The sequence below is a fragment of the Scomber japonicus genome, chromosome 7 (genome assembly GCF_027409825.1).
Source record: "Scomber japonicus isolate fScoJap1 chromosome 7, fScoJap1.pri, whole genome shotgun sequence".
Classification (NCBI taxonomy): Eukaryota; Metazoa; Chordata; class Actinopteri; order Scombriformes; family Scombridae; genus Scomber; species Scomber japonicus.
Genome location: NC_070584.1, coordinates 22,240,614 through 22,261,833, shown reverse-complemented (window position 1 = coordinate 22,261,833; position 21,220 = coordinate 22,240,614).

The following is a 21,220-nucleotide window of genomic DNA, read 5'->3' as shown; positions in this document are numbered from 1 at the left end:
AACAGTCTCCCATGACCCACTATGGCTCTTTAATCCCCTCTCAGGAGAATGTGCCCCTTCTACTTACATTCAAATAAAACAAAACACCAGGGGACCAGAGTTATGTAAGAAGCTGTGTACAGAGCAGTGGTTTGACAGCAGGACCTGTCAGATGGCATCTTTATTATGTTTCATGAGAAGTCCTGTAGGACTACACAAGCATCTGTTTCCTCTCTTTGCTGCCACCACACTATAGAAATGAGCCAACTTCACCCATTTGACAGAAGAGGACATGATTTAAGGAAACAATGCAGCCCAGGCAAATGTCTTAGGACGAAGTGGAGGTAAGTGCATTGTAAGTGTGTTGTTGGAGTACTGTCTTTCATGTGTTTGGATTTACAGTCATAGCAAAAATCTCGAAGCGGTTTAGCTTATTTTTGTCGATTATAATACATTTGTCAATTATAATAAATTATAGATCACATAGAGCAGACAGTGGAATGGCTTTATAGGCTTGAAATAATTGTGTTTCTAAACCTGTGCTTAGCAGTGATTAAAAAAGAATGTGAGAAGATAATCAAACTAAGGGAGGTGGTCTGTACTGAGAAAAGAAGATCCTTACGGTACCCAAGTGGAAAGACAGTGAGACTTGAATGACCTAAACTGACCCCAATTTGATCAGATTGCAAACAAAACAGTTGACAGCCATTGTTTTTAAAAATAACTGTAATTTAGACCACATCCTCTTACTTTATTTTTCCCTCATTGCCAAAGCTTTTGTTGAGTTTAAAAAGGGAACTTTACTTATATATTTAGATATACAGTCTTGAATGTAGCTGACAAGTTTCAATTACAGATGTAATTTATTCATCTCTAGTGCCTTAGAAGATTTTCAAAATACAGGCTCACTATAGGAGATGTGGTCTCTCAGTGTTTCAAATTGAACAAAATAATATCCATACATGTGACTCATAAAGGGCACCCGCTCTCGGGTTCCTGCTGGGAGTGTATTCCCAGCAGTTGGTTGAAGATCAGGGCTGAAAACGAAGCAGCAGCTCAGTGGGGGTTCACATGTGGAGTTTGTGAACATGAAGGCCCAGAAATGCGGTTTCAGGGCCTACTTTAGCAGCTGCAGGCGAAGCAGAGGGTGTGGGCAAGAAGACCGAAGCACCAACCGTGATTCACTCATAAATAATACAATTTCAAAACATTATATAATCATTAAATTATGCTTATGGTTATCCATACAGCATTTTTGAGCATATTTAATCATCAGTTTATCAAACTATTTACATGTACTTCATCACTGGCAATCAATGCCCACAGCTGAAATAATTGTAAAGATAATTGAAGGCCCGTAGGATTGTTACTGTATGTAGCATCAGGTTTACCTTGAAAATATTCATCATTAACCAATTTGACTGTCTAACTTTTTGATTGAAATCTTGAAATACATAATCTACAGTATACGTTTTAGAAGCAAACACGCGCGCACACACACACACACACACACACACACACACACACACACATACACATACGTCATACACACACGTCATACACATCCATAGGAACAGTACAGCCTAGATACAAAGATATTTCTAAGGCAACAGAGTAAGTGAACCTCCATATCTACACTTTAAGATTGCTACCTTTTGTACTTGAGGAAATTCCTTTTGTACTTTGAAAGAAATTGTCACGGTAGCTGTCTGAAACTGTGTTCTTTTATATTTTTTGTGAGGGTTGAGACTTACCCACTCGGCAGGGGAAAAGAGAAAAGTTATAGATTTTTCTCATATTGCGTTTATGGACAAATAGCGACAACATCAAAACAAACAAATACAACTTAAAGCCACTACTGCCGGGCAAGTGCTTCCGAATTGATTTCATGTTAGTTCACTCTAGAACTCAGATAAACAATATACATTTTAGTGTTTCTGTTTTATGTTAAGTTCAACAAAAAGGGAATGCACTACAAGGCATTCTGCTTTTGGTGGTTGAAGCCATACATTTGTTTAGGTTCAGTTTAGGTTCATATTTTTTAAATTGATGTTTATATTCGAAACAACATTAAATGAGTGAGGGGTTTATAGGGGTTTGGTGACTTGTTGAATTCAGGTGTTAACATACACATGAATCACAATTTGAACATACAACATTATACAAATATATATAACTTAAGAAATATAAACTCTATAAAATTAGATGAACTGCTTAAAGGTTGTGGCAAAGACTGATTCTACATGTCTAAAACAATGCTGATGATGAAACATGTACTATTGTACAATGAGAGGTTAATTTCCCAAGTGATGATTAAGTCCTATACCATGCTTCTCTGCATTTATAGTAGTCCATCACAATGGAAATGACTGGTTGAATTTAGGCATACATTTATCTCCTGCTAATGTTTATAGCCAGTTGTCTGCAGCTGTCCTCTACAGCATTTTGTCTGAATTCTACACATTTTACCGCTCCACAGTTCACCAGAGATATCACCAGTCCTCACCTTCTCCTTCCTTATGCTGCCACCCCCCACCCCCACTGAATATTTTTACCTACTTCAAAGTGAAAGTTGATAATATTCCAAATGTTTTGACCCTGCTTCATTTACTCTTCTGTACTGTAGCTCCTGTCAGTCCTATTTTATCATGGTTTAACCTCCTTGACCTCTTTCTCCCCTAATCAAGTCCTGAAACTTGTATCCTCTACCAAAGGGACGCCCTGAACTCTTAACTCAAACCCTGTTACCCCTGTTACTCTGTCACTGCTGCTCACCAGCTCCCTTGCCTTGTATTCATATCAGCTCCTCAGTTATTGTACCTCTGGTTGTGATCCAGCTGTCTTCATGTAAGCAAGACTTATTCTACTCAAGAAGCCACCTTTTGACACTGCTTATATCTAAGACTTAGAGACAAGGGTTATTGCTTTAATGCCTTTCCAAGCATGAAACACACAACGTACTTGACCTGTTTGCCCAACCTGACCTATCTCTTTCCCCCCGGCATTCAGTCTTTGGCCGCTCTCCTATTTCTGCTCAGCCATTTTATCATGTCTCAGATTATTCAGAACAAATTATCCTCAGTCGTTAATGTTCTCCCCCTCCTGTTGTCTACTGGTTTGCTGCAAGCCACACACTGTTTTGTTAGACTGACATCATCTGATCTAGTGAAAAAGGTATTCTCAATGGTTTGATACAACACTGACAAATAGTTGTCTCTTTAGCTCTGGTATTGGGCAGGTAGCACACAGTGGGTCTTTTTAAGCAGTTTTTAAAGTGAGATGTTTACATATTCACTATTGCATTTACGTGACTATTACTCCTACTATTCCTACTACTGCTCAACAATGCCACTGTGTAGGCTTCATTATTAAGCCATGATTATGGGGTCATGTTTCTCATTATAAAATTAAAGTGGCCACTGCAGATTTGCAATGTTGTCTTGTATATGCTATTACTAATCCTATTCATTCCTCATGAGAGCAGTATCAATTACGTTGATTATAAAGCCTTAGCAACTAAAAAGTTGCTTGGAGTGCCTGTTGCTAAGCTTCTGCTGCATGATATTGCTTTCTCTATAAATAGGTTTATCTTTGCTGAGGTCAAACAGATTCAGATTTGTCAGCAAGCAGTACCTTTAAAAGATTTACATTTACATTTTAGTTCAATTCAATTCAATTCACTTTAATTGTCATTCTTATGCAGGTACATGAAAACGAAATACTGTTTCACAAGTTAAAACACTTCAAAAAAAGAACAGTGTAATAATTAACATTCAAATTGTAAGTTAAAATTAAGACACTATATAAATAATACAAATAATATTCCATAAATAGTTAATAAATAAGTGCTAAATTAGTTTTAAATTTAAGAAATTAAGTGCATAGTGCATAGTGGAGGGGACAGACAGCCAGTGATTAGTAGTTATTAGATCGTTATTTAGTTGGCACTGTTACCTATAGATTTCAGGCAGAATTAATTAAGTTGTCAAGAGGTCATTTCATTCAAATTTGATTGCATTCAGGTTTTAAATCCTTATTCTATTCTGCACCCAGATTAATTTAGTCAAAGTCTAACTTAAATTCCAATTGTGGTTTTACCCATAAAAAACCCAACTGTGCATTAAGTCTTATACCAGATGTAATCCACTGGCTAATTCACAGTAAATCAAACACCCACCTTATCAGATGCAATAATACCAAAAACACAAATGTTTCCTATTCACACCTCTCAGAATGGATTTATCTCATTTGGAGTTGAACTTAAATTTATTGTGAGGATAATTTGAATTTTATTTTTTGTCAACAAGAATATGCCAAGAGAAACAGATTCAGGTGATTTGGAAGATACATTCACAAATTACTCATTACATTGCTTCACCTTCACATTGACTTGTGAGTCCTTCATCTATAAATAGGCTTATCCCCAATAGGGTCAAGTTGCTACGCTCCCTTTTGGTCATCCAAGCAGCAGTTTATTTTTTAATTGGATGTCTCTCCATTCTTGTTCCCTCTCACATGAAAGCTGCTTTATTTCATGCAGTGTGTACTTACAGCACTGCACCAGTGGACCTTACAGCAGTTGGGATTGGCTCTTTCTTTAATCAAACAACCATCTGGAGGCCCGCTAATGGGCTTAATGATTATTGCCTTGCATTTACATTTAATGAGTGTATGTATATGCAGGTGCACACATACACAGATATAAACATGTACACTATTTTTCTCCATAAAAAAAATCCACGCATTTTGAATAAAATCATCTCTTAATTAAAATTACTGTAACCTGCAATTTATTAAATGTGGTTCAGTGTCTTTTGATACATGCGCTGTAATAACTTCTATGATAACTGGAACTTCACTTGCATCATTTTGTCATCTGCAAAGCTAGTATCACAGCAACTGAACCCTAAATTACTTGATTAGGGTGTCCTGTCCTTTAGAGGCACAGCAACCCAACTCCAAGGGTCTGAGGTGGAGCCCAGAAATAATCAACTCAGTGGCCTTTTGTGCAATCAGCAAAGCAAGATGGGGACTTCATTTGCCATGAAAATGTATATATCTCCCTTTTCCATGGCTCCTGGTGTTCTCCCTTCCCCACCACACACATAGCAGTATGGGTATTCCTCTTTCTGTGGGGCAGCAGCCGCCATCTCCGACACACCACATGTTTTATCGCCCACTTAAGCATAATGCTCCACTCCTTTTTGATATCGAATTATTTATTTATTTTCCTGTGCTGCCTGTAAGCCCCCATGAACGATTGGGCGCCTTGGGCCTGCTGCGACATGATCTCGGGGGGTATTAAATATATTGCCGACATTTGTTTCCCACCTCTAAGTGGATCGGACGACACTACAGACAAATACTCATCCTCCAAAGTAGAAGAGCCTCGACAACAAAACAAGTATGTCCTTTACTCCATAATCCTTATTGCATCCAGCTGTCTGGTGGGGGTATAGTGGAGGAATAGAGGATTTTTATTATCAGACTCAGATTGTTTTGTGTTTGCCCATTATGGATTTTGCACAAGACTTGTGACTTTGCACGAGTATAGAGACTCTGCATCTTTTAATTATTATTTCAAAATTTCCCATGGCATGATAATCTTCAAACTTTTTAACAAGATTTCTCAACATTTTTTTCTAACAAATATAATTATTGGAGTATTTTTAAAATACGTTCAGACAGCTTCCTACTTTCTTACAGTGCAGATGCTTTGCTGCATTTTTCTGGTGATATTCTTGTTTTTTTCCTGTGAGAAATTATCAACAACAGCTGCTTAATACTAATAAATCACTGGGAAATGGGAAATGTTGTAGATATGGTGGGCTATTGCCATATTTCAACATTTTTATGACCTCCTCAGTACTACATGAGCCTGTACTGCTGTGACTGGAAACATGGTACTTTCCTAAAGCTAATTAGCAATAAGATGCTACCCTTCCACACAGACAAATTGCAAAAACTTCTACAGAAGATTGCAGTGCTGTAAACCAAAATTCTGTTAGAGGCAAATGTGGAAGTGAATGGCCTATGTGGGAAGGACACCACTTTACCATGGACTCAAACAACCAAGTGTGCAACTGGAGAACACCAATGCTGTAGGAAACTGGATCTCCACCTGATGAACTGGATAACCTCTCCTCTTCACACAGCAGGGTAAGGACAGAGAGTAATTCTTCACCAGCAAGAACCACAACCACAACCTGATGCGCTTGAACGATTTATTAAGAAAACGATTGATAAGCATGGTTCTTCTGTTGCCGACTGCGTTGTGGGGAGGCTCGTAAGAGGTCTGTCACAGCACCCGGTGACTTTGCTGTAAAATATGTAAGAAGCATTTGCAGTATAAACACCAAAACACTCCGCTTTCACAAGGACATGATCTCTGACATGACAGTAAGAATCCTGCACATATCATGGCTGCACATCAAACTGAAAACCATCATAGTGTACAAAGGGATTCAGCAGGTTGTTGGCACTGAACACTGCATGTATCATCCATTCAGTGCACTTTATTGACAGTTTCAACTTTTTCTGGGAATGCAGACATCATTTTAAGGCAGACAGTCTTTGCCTTAACAAGTCAGGAGAAATATTTTTAATGTCTAATCTATTTTACTTACCTAACCCATCTGTTTGCTCTGCCAAGGACAACAGGCAAGAGAAATCAAAACGAGAGGACACGTTGGCAGAAACCTTGAAAGAGAGCTACCTCAGCCCTTGCCTGAAAAGAGCTTTAAACGTGAGTTATCAGAGCCAAGAAGAAAAGGAGTCTCAATCCTACTTACCAACAACTGCCTGTGAGGATTCACCTCCTTCACCCCTCAAATCCCATCCAGGTCATCTTCCTCACCAGTCACCCTTTCCTCCTCCTCCCTCTCTTGGTTACCTGACCAGATGGAAGAGCTGGACACTGCTGGCCACACATACTCTGTCCCTGCGGTCACTAGCCCACTATGGCCTTTGTTTTCATAATGTGGGTTGTTGTCTGTAAAACACATTTTATTGCTATATCATTCAAATATTTTAGTTTGTTTTACATATATTCGGTTGTCTTTATTAACGTTGATACCGCACAAAAATGGAATTTACTCTTATCATATGCACTCAGTAATCTGGGCACCAGTGCCAACTATTGGGCTATTATATATAAAAGCAGTCTAAGCATTACAGTAACATGCTCCAGTAGCACTATAATTGTGATGTTTATATGCAATTGAGTATGCCTGAAAATGTTCAGTTATATGTTTATTCTTCAAATGATGAAAAGAAACTCAGAGACAATGCCATGTTTTAGCCTGTATAGATCTAGTGTATGAAATTAACAATTATAGGCCCACATCAAACCTCAAGGTTTTAAGTAACATTTTTAAAAAAGCTACAACTTCTACAGCTTCAACAGCTGAACAACTTCTTGGTAATAAACAACAGTTTTATTGTCTTCCAACAGTAGTTTGACCACACCACAACACTGACACAGCTCCTGTTAATGTCTTCAATGACATCTACTTGAACACAGACAGCATTTTTGTCTACCACAACAAATTACCAGACCGACTACAAAACTCGGTGGGACTTTCTGGCACAGTACTATGCTGTTTGAATCCTACTTAAAACGCTCTGCTGTTTGAATCCTACTTAAAACGCTCGGCTCTCCTTTGTATCTATTAGTATGTACACATATGAGAGGACAAAAATGACCTGTGAAGTTCTCCAAAGGTATACAGATAACTGATAGGCCTGTGTACTGGTGTTTCTTTAGTCCGAGACTTGAGATGGTCCAGACAACTTTTTTGGCTAATCTCTTAGACAGTTATATGCAGATGAATGCAGAATTAAAAAAAACTAAAAAGCTAATAAAAACCTAAGTTGTTGTCAGACAACAGCTGATGCGTTCCGGGATTGCGTTTCAGCCAATACGTTCAGCCTCTTTTGCTCTCCACACAGACTGCTTACCTGAATGCAACTCAAATGTGTATGTATTAATTGTTTAATGCTTTACTAACAGAGTTTGGGCAGAGAGAGTAGCATGGTGTATAGCAGTACAGAACAGGGCAGTAATGCTGTTTATATAAAGGTCCTAACTTTAAGATCCAAAGACATTTAATGTTGTTTAATGCTAAATACAACCATGAAAGATTATAAATGATCGTAAATGTTTGAAATGTTGTGTAATAAAACTCTATAGCTTTCTTAGACTTTTTGGATTCTGTTCAACATAAGAATAATACATTGTAAATGATAATATATACGTTGAAACTGAAGTATATAGCACCAGTGTGTTTAAAATAGTTCTCTTTGAATTTAAGGTTCCTTTGGGAACATATATTGACCCGACAGGACTGTTGAAGGTCCACATTAGTTGAATCTGTCATTTTTTCCATGATTCAAGGCCAGAATGTCAGCAGTTATATTTTAAGTCTTTGATTGACAAAATTGGAAAACCGTAAGTGACAAAATCCTGTTCCCTGTACTTATGTGGAACAGAAGTGCTGGACGACTGCATTATCTCTCTTACACTCACTTCATCTCCATATCGCTCACTTTCGTTCTACTAACCCCCCCTTTCTGTCTCTCTCATTCTCTCTTTGAAGCTGTAACAAAAGAGAAAAATTGAGAGAGTTATCACATTTTTTGCATAACCAGCCCATCAGTCTTGTACAAAATCATGTTTATTCATTTTGCCCTCAGGGGAGAGGGGGTAAAAGGGAGATGATTAAATTCTAATTTGACCTCTATCATAATTTAGCTGAGCCTATTATGATGTCAATCATTTGAACTCAATACTGCAGTGAGGAAAGAGCTACTGTGCAGCAAAGGGAAAGGGGATTATAGACAGTTTGGGGACCACACAGTCACTGTATCAAATTGGTTTTATCGAGCCACATGTAATTTTTTCCCCGGAGAGAACAGAGCTTGTTCAAATGTTCAATGTGTGAAGTGAACATGGGGCATCAAAGGAGTGACGGACTTGACTACAACTAGCAAATGTTGCTTTTCAGTGTGTAAAATGGTCTTACATCTGGGGAGATGACTTGCTTATTACAAGGGTGAGTCACAAATGTGATGAGTGTCATATGATGGTAGTCTTAGGCAAGAAAAAGTAGTTGGTATATAAGTAGTTTGTATATTTATATACTGCTGTACACTCATTTGTTGAGGTGTGAATAAGCTGAAAATGTATGGATAAGACCCTGAAATCCATTTGACTTATTTTTTTGTAGTACAGTAAGTGTCTCCATACAAAGATGGTCACATGTACTGAGTCTCATAAGTTCTTTATGGTAGGTAAAGTCGTAGGTAAGGTGAAAACAGTAGTGAAATAGGGTGGAAAATACATAACTGTTCCTGTCTGGCACAAAATGTAGGCTTCTGTCCTTCTCTGTTTTTAGGACACAGAATGAAACCTAAATAAGAAACTATGTTAAAAAAAACAACAAGAAACTGCACTGTAATGGATTTATGCTAATCTTAAAAGAGCAATCTGACAATTTTATATTTTTTTCATAAAATCGTGGGACTCACAAGAGACAGATTACAAAAGAGCTGATATAACAGAGGTTGAGATGTTTACTTTTATACATAATCATTCTCCAGAAACATTGGACACTACAATCTCATAATGCAACTGGATAGTAAATATTCATTAGACTGTTAAGGCCTGGTAAATGACTACTAGTAAATAACTTTTTTGAAAGCCATATCCTCATAGCTTGTAGCATTAATGTAATACTCCCCATTGGCAAAATTGGTCCACAAATGAGTTTCCATTTCAAATGAACAACAGCAAGAAAACTGTGGCAAAGAGGTCCATCATCTGAGCTAAAGTTACATCATCACTGCTGATATGACCTAGTAGGATGACAGGTCAAAATTTGAAAATAAATTGAGTAACTTTGAGTTTGTTTACATATACTAGACAGCTTATACTGCATTGGGCAGTGTGAACCCAAATGAATTTATGACACTTATTCAATTAAAGTACCTAATATTTAGTTTAACCTTGGACAAAGTAATGCTCTAAATCAATTTGAAAATCAAATATTTTTGATACTACATAGTTGTCACTCATAAACCTTTTATGGGCATTGAGGAGAATTTATACTCTTCACACATTGATAATTACTCCACAAAGTTTTCAAGATAAGGAAATCTAAATAGGATTTTTTTGTATTGTTCTTAGCTACTCAATTGGTGGAATCCTACACATTGTTCAACTAACATGTGCAATATTGATCCCATTAAGTCTCTGCCTATTGCACCTCTGGTTGCCTTTGCAGAACAGCAGGTCTCTATGGTTATTGATGGTAGAGGATCTTCAGTGCTGTTAACACAGTTGCCTCTCTGCTTGGGAAATCTATCTCTGTGTTTCAAGACTGGCTGTTTGTTAGGTGGGAGATATAATGTTAATGATGCTGTCTATTTGATCCTATTTTCGGAAGAGTGTTTGAATCAAGTCAGTGTATGAGTGTTTGTACCCATGTGTAGTATTTATACACACTGTGTGTTTATGTAATCCATCTGTCATATTTGTTGACACTGGAGGCTCAAAGTTTGGCAGACCACAGGGAGCAGGTGAGAAGGAGGGGGAGGTCTACTTGGGCCTGGTGTTATCTCCCATAATGATGGGAGCATTCTATGGGGACAATACCACAATGAATGTAATCTATCTATGATATCTAGCTACCTATTTATCTATATGGTTTATAGTAATAAATTACAATCACCTTGGTATTATCCCCATAGCATGCATGCAAGGAACTGGCCACAGTTTGGATTTAGGCTGCCCCAGTTGCCTCTGTTTCTTCATGTAATTGCAGACTAACTGAGATTAGTGTTCTGCAGGTTTCAGACCATCTATTGCAGGACCCCTTATTCTGCTTGTCACTGAAAGTAATTCTTTATGACTCTGGCAGTATATTTGGGGTCACTGTCATCCCAAATAATACATTTGGGTCACATCAGATGCCTCCCTGATAATATTGCATTGGATAAGAATCTAAACATTTCAAGTGCTGAAGTCTGTATAGTACTATAAATATATGATATTGCTCCAGACAGCAATAAATGTTTCTATATCTTTGTTTGCCTCTGCACACTTTATCACTGGCTTGAAATAATCAAATTTACCTAGGTATACCAGAACTCCATGCTTGTGGGATTCCTCAATGATGATTTTAGCAAAATTAAATTTAACAGCTGGACTCATCTGTTTTCGCCAATTCATGTTGCACAATCGGATTAATTGTTAGTTAGTTGGATTAATAAATTACCTATCCGAGTAACAAGAGGGAAAGAGGTTAAAAAGTTTATTTGTTTAGGTGGAAATATTTCCTCTGCTTCGGTATTATTGATTGAATAATTTGGTTGTAATTTCTAAATGTGGTGCAGAACGTTTTCAAATACCATACTATTTTGCAACAGTCGTTTTGAGATACAGAATTTTGAAGATGAGAAAAAGTGAGTATATCTAGGTGGGTAGATGTAACATTTAACATTTTCACATTTAAAAAATATGTAGTGAAATGCAAAAATACAGTGGGGAGAACAAGTATTTGATACACTGCCGATTTTGTAGGTTTTCCCACTGTATATCAAATCAATCAAAATAAAATCATCAACCAAGATCTTTTCTTTTCAATCCAGTAATTTACTGGCAATTTCTAATAAGTATTCCTACATTCTGTCCTTCAGCTCTTCATTCACATGCTCTCTGGCAAAACCTTCAGTATCAAATAGCTTTTTAGCTTGTCATCTTGTAACATGACATTCTGTGATATCTTGTTTCTTTGCCACTTGACAGATGACTCTGTAAAGACCATTTCTGCTGTAACGATATCTGGAGACACCTTCCACTTTTTAGGAATTTATTTCCTCTGTGACACATAACACGAGCCAGCTGAAAACCCTGTAGGTTAAATGTAGGGTAAACTGGTCTTACTTAAGGGTTACTAAAGGTGTTTCCAAACCTGTACTTTGTAGTCCTGTTTAATCAGACTTCAATTTATTTTCCTTCTTAATACAATTCGTTTGGGCATATGTGAACATCGTGGTAGGAATGGTAGGAATGTGATCCTATCTCCATCTGATGATACTACAAGGCATATTTAGCAAGTTTGAGCTAAATTACTTTACATACACAAACTAGTGAGGTGCTAGCTGGAGAATGAATCAAAGTCTGATCTGGACTAGCAATGACGTAATTAATTATTTTTTTCAGGAGCTTTTGCCTGTGTTTATGCTCTCATTCCCACCCCAGGAACCTGATTAAACTTTTTCACTTGACTTTTTAATGATGCACTTTCATTCATTTGAATCTTTTTTCTTTTTGAAAAGAAACTGAACTAAAAGATCATGCAACAAGTTCACCAATTTATCCACTGATTTGGACCAAAGAAAACAATGTGATGTAGACAGGTTGAAACTAAGTAACCTAGCTATTTTTCGGCTTCAAACAACAATATAGCACTGCTTTAAAGTTGCAGGTTAAATCAGTAGCACAGCAGTTGCATATACATGGGTTATGCTTGCATATTATACAGCACACTACTGGAAAAAAAAACAACCAAAGAGAAAAATGATCAGTCTTGTATTTGGACCAATATGGTAACTTCAAATAATAACATTAACTCATTCTATTAAACTCATGATGAAAGACAACTAAACTGATCTTCAAGTAACAAACTGAAAACAGCAGCAACAGAATAGTAAAGTCATGTCAACACCATAAAAAATGTAGGTACATAATATGAATAGAATTAGGGTATTTTGTGTTTGCTGCTGTTTTTCCAGTTAGAAAATGTTCTCTAAGCATTCCCACCACCTTACCTGTTGACCAATGAGGCATCCAAATATAATATAAGCATCCAATTAAATTATATCAGTCTTCCTCATTTTCATCTGTGGCTTGCATATAGTCATATAACCTGCGTAGTGCCAACATTTTTATTTTATTTTTACTATTTATGCAAAAACAATGATGAATAATGCATGAGAAAATTGAAATGACTGCATTCAAATATAAGTTTTAATAAGTCCCTTCCAGCTGTGCACAAAACATTCTCATTTGGATTTAACATGGTGACATTTTAATACAAACATCTGCATTAACATTTACTGGCCTATAAGATTTGATATGTGGAAGGAAGACTTGGAACACTGTTAAGTTTCTGTTGTCTTAAACACAAGAAATTGGCAGGCTGAGCTCCAACACAAGCAGCAGAATGACAGTGTAGTGATGTAGATTATGTAGCTATATGTTACAGGCAGCCAGTATGTTGTTAGTAGTGGTATTTAAGAATAAGGACCACACCAGCATTTAAACAGACTTAAGTGACATTTGCACATACATTCACATGCTGTTTAATGTGCTGCAGCTGAGCAGCTTGTTAGCCTGTTAAGTGATGATAGGTGGTGAATATTTGTTTTGTGGCCCATTCAACAAGCTGAGATGAAGGACAAGATGTGGGTTTGTAAGTTAAATAAGAAGGCGTCTTTTAAAGGAAAGCTAATGTGGGTGGTTGCTCAGAGTCTGTAGATCTTTTGGTGTGTAGTATTGCTGTTTGTCAGTTTGTCCATCTGATATAAAGAATGAAACAGTAAAATTGGTTGTACAGACACAAGTTTTTCATCTACATGAATGGAAAACTAATGCTATTCTTTCTAATGAAACAACAACAACAACAACAACAACAACAGGGGTTTCATCATGACATCTAAACATATAATTTCTCTCTTTTGGTTTCTGAGGAGTTGTTTATTTTTTCAAAGGAGAACACAAGATATGTGATATATATATATATATATATATATATATATATATATATATACATACAAATAAAAAATAATTGAATTTAAACTGGACTTTGTCAATATCTTCAAAACAAGACCAAATATAGCTGATTATCGCTATTATTGGCTAGTTGTTAATGCAAAGCAATAGGTGCTTTTCAAAGCAAGATAAAGAAAATATCTGGACAATAAAAAAACAACAACAATACAAAGTACAACATAATTGCATATTGCTTTTGCTTTTGAGAAATAGGCAGGGCTTTTATGGAAAGAAATCCTCTGATAGTAGAAAAAAATGTCTTGAACAAGCACAATGTTTGTGGGCACATGTCCACCTAGAGAAACTTAACTTCAATACCAAAGAAGTGAAAAGACAAATAACTGCTCACTCCGTTTGATTGATTGTTGATCTCTGGGAAATGCAGTGCAGAAACAAAAAAACAACAAACACTTGCAACAGAGATGGAAAAGAAACAATAATAAAAATCAAACCACCAAAAAAAAAAGAGAGAAACATGATTTTCTCACTCAGTGGGGGTTAGCATGATGGGAGGGACGGTATTTGTGATGCTGTCATTTGGAAAAGCTACTGGCTGATGATCACCCATTGATCCCTCAGCTCTCCAACAGCCACATCCCTTAGGCTCATTTCTTACCTCCCCCTCATTCTTTTTCCTCCCTCCCCCCTTTCTTCACAGCACCTCCCAACATCCCGCAAGGTCTCATTGATCGGCATCCTTCAAGGACACAGTGGTCGTGGGATTGAAAGCTTCCTGCAATATGGACTCTTAGTTGGTCAAACAAGTTAAGATGAGTGCTGTGGACCACTTACTGTGGGAAGTCAGCAGGGATGTTGGCCAGGGAACCACAGCATAGAACAGCTCAAAGATTGAGGGCTCACCCATATCTCCACCTCATTACCCCGTTATTCCAATTTGTAGATACATTCCTCAGCACAGCATCACCCTGAATCATAAGAGGACTTCTCTGCCTATAATCTGGAAGAAGGGAGGGAAAAAATAGAGAGAGTGAAAATATGGCTTGAAAAAGCAATTTCCCACATACAGTGTTAGCCATCCATCTGCCCTGCTCTAGTCATGAGATGATTATAATAAAATCCAATGTATTTGTACCAGATATGAATACCTGCATCCTCCACTTGTGTAATTATAATCCTGTGCTATAAATCATGCCTGGTGGCTGTATGTGATGGAGAAGACTAAGAGGCAGTTATTTGAAGAGATAGTAGCTAAAAAAATCTTCAACATTTCATGTAACTCATTTTTTGTTTTCTATTGTTTTTGAGTATGGTGTTAGCCACACTGAGGGATGTGTAGGAACAGAGCCTCTTGCTTAAGCACTTGAATGATTCCCGTTGTGTTGTGGTCCCACCACGGGCCCATTTATAGATTGTATATTGAGTGGTATTAGTCTCTAAAGCCTCACAAGAGATGCCTTTTGGATTCAAGCTGCATACTTCAAATTTTAACACTTGTCTTGACAAAAAATGTCCCAATGCGACATTAAAACATCTGGTAAAAATGTTCCACCATGACTTGAACAGTGCTCGCCTGGTGCTTTCGTGACTTTTTGCCAAACAGCCATCTAGCCATTCACCCAACCTGCCTCCTTCTAACAAACAAAACTAACCATATAGAAGACAAGAAAGTGTCTTGGAAAAAAACTGAAGCTGGGTCAGTGAGTTCTTCAGGCGCTCCACAACCTGTTACTTCAATATCAAAGGAACATACTGAAATTGAATTCAATACAGTAATAGGTTTACTGTATAATATGTAGAATAAACCAAGCTGGTCCATGGAGCAACTAAAAAAAATGTGTGAAACACAAACATGTACCTATACTAAACTTCTTACCCCTTATATTGTGGAGCTAAACATTAACCCACTTTCACCGTCACACCCCCTTACTGCCTAACTCACTATCTTCTGTCCTTGGTTACTTTTCATCAAACTAACTGTTATCATCAAACTGGTAATGCTTTGCATTCCTTGTCACAGGAGTGGACAACAAGTACCTGCCTGTATCACTAGTTTCACACACCATTACATCCTGAGGTACATTTAAAGTTACAAAAAAGGAATCTTCGAACTTGACTGGTTGTCCATTCAGAAAATTAAAGAGACTAGACTAATAGTGGAATAATGATTTTAACAGATAATATGAAATAATGATCATTTCCACAGTAAATCATTATATATATTGTATATAGTATTATTGGTAATGTTTGAACAGAACAAAACATTTCCCACAAAAGTCACATTATATTGATGTCATTTGAAATGTATCACTTCTGTCACATGAACAAAACTATAGGTAATTTTGAACGACAACCTAAACGGTGTGAAATGACACACGATAAGCAAAAGATGCATAGTCATAACACACGAAATGAAAGAAATTGGCGTGTTATACGTACACCATTTGGTGATACCAGGCTGTCCTGGCATGTTATTGTCTCTGGCAGATCTCTCCTGTTTATACATTACATGAATACAGACTGTCATTCTGTCACCAGTCTGTCACATTTGAATGTGTGTGCTTCTGTCTTTATCTTGTGCTGTTTGTTAAAGAAAAACAGTAGCATGAAATCAATAATGTACTTTGCTGATAGTAATCAGCAGGTGAATTACTCAGAGAAGCCAACAATGTGGGTTGCAGATGTGCCTTCTCTTCTCACCATGTTCCCTCGCTCACTCTTGCTTTGCATATTACTTTACATGTTGTTGTTGCTATCTCTACCCCCTCTCATCCATCTTCTCTTATATATCTCCTTTGATTGAAATCACGTATTGCTGAAGCAACCATCAGAGATGCCGGTATGTAAGTCTCTGATTAGATTACATTCTTGTCCTTTAAGAGGAGGGAGATTTATGCCTTTTCATTATTAAGGAGAAAGCATTTAATCAATAATTGTTGGGAGGGAGAATTTATGGCAAGCACAGTCGGTTAAAACTCTTTGGGGCCAATGTTATTAACTGTGACAAGGCCTGTGGCTGCTGAGGGCTTGGATCTGGGCCCGCTATGTGAAGACAGGCGGTGACGAAGCAATCACTCTGTCTGCCTGGGTGGATGAAGGCCTGTAATCTCTGCCAGCTGCTGACAAGAAAGACACAAGACACTCGTGCCACCTCAAATCTCAAACAAGATTCAAGTACGAAGAAAAGCCTGTGTGTTTTATGAAAAGGAAGACAAATACATGCAGATATACACCCAAGCGCTCACATACACACTCCCCCCTTTTACATTTCTGACTGCTTGTTGCTTCACTCAACAGAAGAAAGCTGTGATACTGCCAAGCGTGAGCTGTGTACTTGTCCCTGAAATGATCACAGGCAGCGAGAAACTCCCTGAAGAAACAGCTTCAAGGCCAAATTCAAGTTCACTTATCACTGCCACTTGCCTATCTTATACCTTGTGTGTATTTGTGTGAGTAGCACAGCTTGTTTGTTTGATTTTATTTTTTATTTCTCACCCACAATTATGTTTGGGCACACCTAAGGGCCTCCCTTACTTCCCCTTTTCTACCTCTGTAAAGTTTCTGATTGATTTTTGGCAATTTCATCGTGTAAATCCACTATCTCTATCATGCTTGACTTACTTTGTTGATGTCCGCCCTTGCTGTCGACACAGTTTCAGCTAAGAGATGAATGAATAAAGGAGGGGTGGAAGGAAGAGTATAAAAAAAAAAAAAAGCGAATAGGAAAGGGAGGGAAGCCAGTCCTGTAAGAGGCTTAAGAGCCTCCTGGAAGCAGTCGTTTGGCTTGGGACTGAGTGCTGTTGTGGAATTGAGTTGCTCCTTTATCTGCTTTTGGCTTTGTGATTCCAGGCAAAAGTCTGACCACCACTGCTCTGCTTGGTTGGCTGTGGCACAGTACACACAAGTACGCACTTGCACACAACCACAGGCTTAAGACACTCTCACACACGACTGACCCCATCTTTAATTTCTCAGTTTGAACTTTTTAGTTGCTGTTTGGAGGCAACAATAACAACAGGGAGTATCAAACAGACTGAATTTGTTCACTTCTTTGAGTTGGGAATGATATTTGTACATCACAGACCTGTTTTCTGCAAGATTGTCCAACCAATGTCCATCCTTGCGGCTTAGAGAAATGTTGTGTTCACTGCACTGTAGCAAGGACACAGGTTTGATGTGTATGATAGCCAACATGTGCCATGTTTTAGGTGTTTTTAAAGCTAATAAGCTGTTGTGAGAGAGTTTTCTAGATGGTTAGTTGTACAATTGCAAAATTATTCATAGAAATGAGATGATAGATTGTAAATAACAGAAATGTTGCAGGGGTGTGTATGTTGTCGGTGCAGGCAGACATTACAACAAACAGTGATAGATGTCTGAGCTAAAACAAAAATGTGTTTGTAATGAATTGTTTGATGTTGTTGAAAGGATAAGAATTTATTTAGGATTTGGATTTCTAATAGTTTTCATGTGGGGCATGACGTAAGGGCAATATACCAAAATGTGCAGTTCTCGTCTATCCTACTTTGTTTTTGAATGATGTAAATTGTACATTTGATTCAATGATACAATACAATATTGAGAAGCAACAGATGACTGACACATACAGATGAATAGTTCCTGCATTGCAGGAATGGTAAAAGAAACTTTAGCAGATGATAGACAATCTTGTAATAGAAGAGAATTATAACATAACATGTTAAATTATAACATAATGTTTTATGAATAGAACAGATAAATAGTTGCGTATCTGATCAGTTCAGACTCAGACTGAATGAACGCAGGTAACAAATAGATATGTGCCACTACTTTCAGTGAGTCAGAATTCCAAGGTCAAGTAGATTTTTTTTCCAGTCACGTATCATCAAATGAGACTAAAATGCTAATTTCACCCAATAAATACTCAATGACATAAAGCCAAATTATTCACTGAATACTCTTATCTTGTCAGTTTGAAGGCCCAGTGCCTAGTGTCTGACTTTGAATGACAATTCTTAAATGACTTCCATCATTTTGTCAAAATCATCAATTACAGACCAGCCGGCAATGTGTCTATATTTCCTCAGGACAAAATGACAGAAACACACACACATATAAACACACTGGGCCCCATCTTGCGGTTGGTGCACAGTGGATGGCGGGCGTGGCACATGTGTTTTTGTTCGTTTCCCCCAGTGCAGTTGTCATTTTCTCGCCCTGCACCCACGTTGTCTAAATAGCAAATGCACTTGCACCAGTCTGTGCACCTATGGGCGTGTTGGTCTCAAAATGAGGTGTGGTCAGGCACGTTGGTGGCGCGTTGCTATTTTGAGGCAGAGGAAAGCGATTGCGCTACTGACCAAAAAAAAAAAACAGGTCTGAAGTCACTGGCGCATCGTCAAGAGTCCAATATGCTCCTATATAGGCGGGTGCTCTACGTGCAGACAGTGTGCTTGTTACACACACACGGGTGTACAGCAGCACACAAACATGCAAAACATCACTAATGAAAGGACCACAATGTGAATTCGTATTATGATGTACATCAACATATTAAAATTCACAATGACGTGCCACTATATATCAGAATCAGTCAATGGCAGTAATGATCAATGAAACCAATCCTGGCAAATCCATCATCAAACTAACAATCCGCCAAGGTGACAACGCACCTGGATATTAAAGGGAATGGGAGATGACACTCTGATTGGTTTACCGCATTACGCCCAAAACAAGCTGATTAATGAGGGGACTTAAGTCCATCCCTTTTAGACCATGCGCCTGGTGCAGTGACCATTTTTCTGCCATTAAAATAGCAAAAGTGGATTTGGATATGCCCAAAAGGCACTTGCGCCATGATCGTTAAAATAGAGCCCACTGAGTTGGCCCATCAGGTGCAAAGATACATATATATTTTCTCTTGCAAGTCCTTTAGACGTTTGTGTTTAATCAAGCAGCGATAGAACAAAGACAACTTGAGTTCAAAGCTGTGCTCCTTCTTCAGATCCTCACTGATAAACCAGGTCCAGTTTTCCTGGTGTCAGGCTCTGTTTATATAGTTTTTCTGGATAAATGTCAACCCATGACCTTTTTTGAAGTAATTTACTCTGTACAGAAGACCGAAGCAGCGCCTGCCTTTGTGTTGTTGTGTTCACTGGTGACGTGATCTTTTACTGCTATAATCCTTTTACATCCCCCACCTCAACAGAACATGCATGGATGCTTGTAACCACACACACACACCCAACAACACACACACACACACAAACACACACACACACACACACACACACACACACACACACACACACACACACACACACACACACACACACACACACACACACACACACAGACACAAATGTACATGCAGTTAAAAAAAAGTACAATCAAAATCTGACATTTAAATCAGATGAACACTACTACAATGCAGGAACATTTTTGTGATGTGATAATCATGATTGGCAATCAGTACAATTTAAAATAATTGGCTTTCCCGTTTGTCTGTCCCCTATGATTTCCATTTCCAGCACTAGTTTTGTTTTTCTCTCAGTCTGCCAAGGCAGAGCCATTTTCAAAATGAACAAGCAGATGTTTGTGTTTGCAATTATTTAAGAAGTGTGAAAAGGCATTCACTCTACCTTCCCTCATTGTCCTTTTTTTTACAGTATGCCTTCTTGCACTATCAGTGACCTATAAAGACATTAGTTAAATAAGCATACATTCTATAAACATTACAAACAGACATACACACTACAAACAGAGTGATGGGGCTAGTGTCAAGCTTCGGATGTACAGTAGTTATCCAGACACACTAACAATAGCCAGTTTGGTCCCCTCATTAATTTGCAGTCAGGAAGATGGACTGCTTCAGTTTAGATGTAATGGCTGCACTGTGTGCTCTGTAATATTGACATAAAATAGTCCCACAAAAATGCTTTAAGAAACAGAGTAATTACAACAATATATATGAATGTATCCATGTAAAGCTAAAAAACAGTTTTCAAACATCTCTACTTATTCTGTTACCACACACTTTCTCATCTGAATGTACTATATATCCACAGTCATGCACTGCTGAAACCTATGACAGCTTGGGTTTGAAAGCCTTGCTCAGCAGCACCTCAGCGAAAAGTTGTTCGACATTCAAATGTCAAACCAGCTGTTGAAGTTGTCTGATTTTATCCCTCTTCTAAAAAGTTACAAATCTTAAATTACTGGCTGCTTTTTATGTGTGTCAGTTTTGATAAAAAAACAAAGAAATAAGCAACTATGACATTGTCTCAAAGATATCAAAGACAGCTGCACAGATTAAACAAACTAAGCTAAGACAAAGTTTCTGGCTCAAAAAGAGTTTAAACATCAGGAGCCAAAAGATAGTTTGCTAGAAAAATGATGAGCACCATTCCAAAATTATCAGACAGCATCAGCAGCGAGGCAAGATTTTAGCAATGTAAGCACCAGAGAGCA